Source organism: Rhagoletis zephyria, unplaced genomic scaffold (genome assembly GCF_001687245.7).
Source record: "Rhagoletis zephyria isolate East Lansing unplaced genomic scaffold, Rhagoletis_zephyria_1.1 Rzeph_scaffold_27205, whole genome shotgun sequence".
Classification (NCBI taxonomy): domain Eukaryota; kingdom Metazoa; phylum Arthropoda; class Insecta; order Diptera; family Tephritidae; genus Rhagoletis; species Rhagoletis zephyria.
In genome coordinates this window covers 284-5278 of record NW_016184263.1, presented here as the reverse complement: position 1 = coordinate 5278, position 4995 = coordinate 284, and the positions used below count along the sequence as shown (strand labels likewise).

General features: G+C 35.0%; 1 long non-coding RNA gene across 1 annotated transcript; it reads left to right on the top strand.

Moving 5' to 3' along the window:
• Nucleotides 1-2773: 2773 nt before the first annotated feature.
• LOC108382485 (uncharacterized) lies at nucleotides 2774-4718 on the top strand. Its single transcript, XR_001849690.1, has 3 exons — nucleotides 2774-2971; nucleotides 3223-3596; nucleotides 3811-4718. It is a non-coding gene; the product is annotated as an uncharacterized LOC108382485 (long non-coding RNA).
• The last annotated feature ends 277 nt before the right edge of the window (nucleotides 4719-4995 follow it).

Below are 4995 nucleotides of genomic sequence, written 5' to 3'. Positions count from 1 at the left end.
TCGTCGAACATACTCACTTCGTATGGAAGAAAATGTTCTGACTTCGTCACTTCGTCAAAAAAAAAAAAGATTGCAAAAATCAACGGTAAGTCCCTGCTACTTTAAACTTGCGCTTTGTTATACTAACATTGAATGGGCTATAAAACTGCATACCCAAAATATTTCTCAAAAATCGAATTAAAAAGCCTTAAATTTTTACGAAAGTTTACAAAGATTGAAACTCGGATTTACATATACAGTTTTGTTAAAGAATATGCTATATTTTTTTAAAAGAAATATTGTAATACTTTCTTAAACTTATTAAAAATGCGATTTGACTTTTAAACCGGTGGCAACCCTTTTCAAAGTATTTTCAACATAAAGCCTATTTAAACTTTTTCGTTTGCCAACCATAAAATAAATTTTACTTAACCTTTTATTGAAAATGAATTCAACTTTTTAAATAGGTGGCAACCCCCTTTAAATGTTGTGTATGCTTTGGCAACGATATTGTAAATATTTCTTTGAACTTATAATTTAAACTGCATTGAATTTCTTAAGCAGGTGGCAACTCTTTTCTAATAATATCCTATTTGTTATTCCAAGCCCAAAGCTATCTTTGTGCCATATTTTATCCAAATCCGTATAGCCGTTTTAGCGGAAAGGGGAAACGAACATACTCCCCACACACCCACTTACAAAGTTTTACATTTACATACTGTATAAGTAGGATATTGAAACTCAACCGATTTTGCCCAGCAATTTTTCGGTAAAAGTGTCGAGATTTTCAAGCATTTTTTTTTTGGTTCAACATAGTACAGTACAATAGACTCCCCACATTTTAAAATTTAAGCGAGTGGAGATGTGCCCATGGATGGAATGGAAATGTGCTCAATGGAAGAATGAAAATTGTTTGCTTACTCTCTAATTATCGGATCCAGCCTGGATTGTACGGGAAAGATCCCAGTGTTTGAGGAATTTTATATTTGCTATCTGGTAACAATTGTATGTTGGTGTAAAAGCAAAGCNTTGTACGGGAAAGATCCCAGTGTTTGAGGAATTTTATATTTGCTATCTGGTAACAATTGTATGTTGGTGTAAAAGCAAAGCAAACAAACTCTCGATGAGCAAATCGTTAAAAATAACTGTTGTCTACGCATCACACCTGACATATCCAGATCTTTCTTCTGACCCTTCCGATATAGTTCTACATCCTGCTCTAATGCACGCTTTTACTTCCACCGTGGACCAACATAATCTTTTCCTGGAAACTTCGGAAGGCGCTCAATTCCACTTGGCGTCTTCTTTAACTTTTCTGCCTCTAAGTAAAACTGTCCGTTTATCCCTTACAATTACTGAAAATACTTTAAATACACTCTAATTTTTTTTTTGTTTATTTGCGCATATTAAGGGCCAGTTTTTCAGTGCACGACCGTGGTTTAAACTAAGATCAGCCAATCAAATGCCAGGCAGCTGTTCAGTTTAAACTCAGTTTACTTAATCTAAGTTTAAACTGGCACTGAAAAACCGGAAACCGAAGAGAGGTAACTATTTTCCTCTTTTAATGTGTGCAAATTGGCACACCGCGTAATAAAATTAAACACTGCCTGTTTACATTAACATACCAAATTTGTCGCAGAGAGCAAAATAACACATAAAATGTTTAAAATAGAGTAAATGTAAGCCCCTACTGTTTATTATTTGTAGGAAATGTATTTTTAGTTTAAAACTTTTTGCAACTTTAAACATTTCATGTGTATATTTTAAAGATCTCAAGCTCAAAATCAAATCCTGAACATCTTATACGTATGTATATTTATACAGATTCCTGTTGAAAAATAGATACTCTTCAGTAGTAGTTTTACACACACTTTTTAGAGTGTACAGGTACAAATAATGTAACATATTAATTACTATTTATTATACTTACTTTGCAAAATACTTATGCATAAAAAAATATTATTTATAAATTGAAATAACAAATGTTTGATTTTATGAAATATAAAAATATATATACACGTATTCCAAATTATGTCTTTTTCTTGAAAATGTTTGGTTTTCTTACAAATTATGAGATGGATACGTAAAAAAAGAAAAATGGATACATTTGGATACATTTTTGGCTTGGTCGGTGATACATTTTCTTGGGACGGCGCGGCAACACTGGTCCGAGACCAACAGCAGCGGAAATTGTCAGCAAATAACCCTCTCCCACTGAGCGAGAGCTCACATCTTCAAAAAATTGATCACCTATTCTCTTTTGTGGGTTATTTTTTTCTCTTAAATAGTAACAGTTATTATGGGACACTTTTCCAGTGGTTAAGGTTATTGTAATACATAATTAAGTTTAATTACAGTAAATGTAATTGAAATGCGCAATTAAAATTTCAAATGCTATTTATTTAATTGCAATTACCTTTTTAAACAATTAACAAGATTGAAATATTAATTGAATAACTAGTCAAGAATGGGCTGAGAAAAATTAATGGCCTTATTCATAAAAAATAAAGTAGCCTAAGAAGCTTTATACATTTTCTTTTCATACACTTTTCAATTTATAAACCCTTTGAAAAGCTACTTTATTTTTAAGGCTATAAATTTGTATCTACTTTTCCATCACTGGTGTGAATACCCTTTACTTTGTTTGTCCGTACCATTTTCCATTTCGTTTTTAAAATTTACTTTCTAAACCGGTGTGGCATCTCCCTAGTATATACCTTACAAGCGTAAGCAAACCAACCATAACACTAAGGCATAAGGCATGTAGTGTCATCTCGTTTTGGCAAACAGCTTTCGAACTCAACGGACGTACCAGCCGGTTTTTGATACCTGCCGCGTGCCAGTGTTTACGTGTCGCTCAGCTCATTTCTGTACTACCTTCTTGGGCGTTTGCTTTTAAATTGTTTACAAACCGGTTTTTGCCAAGCAACGACAAATGAATCCGGAAAAGTTCAAATTGCTTGAGCACATGAGTCATGACGGGTGAATATGTGTAAGTAAATACAGTTAAACACTTCCCAGAACTTTATGACTATTATACAATTTAATACAAATGTTTGGATATAATAAAATTACTTCTACCATAGTAGTTTGATACAGAAACTTTTCACACAACAAAAAGTATTGCAATAAACTATTTTTTTTTTTTACAATTCTATCGTTTGTGGCATATTATTTCTAAGCAAGAGAAGTTCAAATTCCCTTATATGTATGTATCTATTGATCAGCTGTATTCCATTGCAGTGCCTTTAGCCGTAATTTGACAAGCACTTGTTGACAGTTGTAGCATCTGATACTATTTTGCTCATTCGTCTACTACCTTTTTAGACAGCATCACAAAATGTGTATCTCGCACACCCTGAAAAAAACTCGTGCGAAAAATGTCTCCCTCAGTTTTCTTGGTGCTTCCAAAAGCGATAGTTTGCTGTGTTGTCAAATTTGTGATTAAAGCCAGAGTTGGCCGTTTAAAACCTGTCTCAACTAAATTTAGTATATTTTCTGAACAAAACTTGTCTAAAACGAAGTGTATGCAGGCGTGCAGAAAGATTGCGAAGCGAGTAGAAAGTGTGTGAGATCATCAACCGGTGACTGAGGGAAAACTGGAAAAGCTACAAAGAGTGAGTACTTGCCAATCAATAGAGTTTTCGCATATTTCACCAGTTGTCTATAACCCTTTTCTTTATGTTATAAAAAGTAATTGTACATGAAATATCCATAAAAAATGCGCTTGAATTTTTTAAAAGTGTGAAACAATTTGCAAAAGAAAAAAATCTTGTATGAATGATTGCTGATGTGTGTGCTGATGATGGTGGCTTCTCTTCCGTCCCGCAGTTGACGTCTTTGGATTTTGGCCTTTTCTTTTTGGCGCAATTGCATAGATTGTCTGGTGTGCGAATGCAATGGGACGATGGTAAATTTGTAGGATCGCGTTGGCTGGAGGCGCCTTCAACATATCTGTGTGCGAGCGAGTGCGTCGATTATTGAACTTCTTTTGTTTGATGAGGCTCCAGTGTTGATGCTTCCCGTGAGGAATCTGTAGGTACCAAATATCTATTGGCTCACTAACTTGGCTATGGGTTTTTAAGCCGCGCTTACCTGTTGGTCTTCTTTGGCTATCTGAAATCTGTTCTCAATTTCTGCTGTGCCGCACTGTTACCTTGTTTTAAAGTGTTTTTTAACGCGTTCTTGCCTATCATCGTATGTGCCTACATACATACGTACGTAGATGGAAGTAAGAGAATCTACAAAAAATTTGAATCATTCCTCGCCAGCGTTGGTGGAAACTATCACCTTCATTATCGAATTTGTGGCTGGTAATTAAATATGCGTTTGAATAAGAAGCCAGTTCAAAGAACGTGTTTTAAGCTTCGATTTTGTGAGTGAAGAATGGCTCAAGGTAACCTACAAAAATCCAGGTACGCGCGCTTTGCATTTGAATTATTTCATTTAGGTTAAAATGTAGTTCACGTAAATGCCCTGGCAATTATTTAAACGATACCTAAAGTAATGCTAAAGAGCATAAAACACCATGGATTAGTGCATCTACCAAAAGTACAAGCGATCGCTTGCCATTCGAATACAAATCGCTCTAAAGAGTTATTTTTGTGAAATCAAAATATGTATGTACGTATTCAATAAGTGGCTTTGACCGGTAGAAAGCCTCATTCCGGATTCGAAACATCGCTGTCCCAACGACAGCGCTTTTTCACAGTAAATATTCTAAATCGTATCTGACGAATGTATCTTTTAATTAAAGAGTCATTGCTGCTTGCGTCTCGCTGCCAACATGTGCGTTCCTCTATATGTATATATATATATATTTGTTCACACAAATGAAATCAGCTTCGAGTCGCATTGGATTTGCCTCCGGCTGCCGCTCCGCTTCGAGACACTGGGCTGCTGCTTCAGTGTCAATGGCATTTGCGTTTGAATGGAAATGTTGAGACTCTTTGTACCTACTCTTTTTCCATGTAGTTTATTTTATTTCGCTGATTTTGATAGATTGAAGTAGCTGTT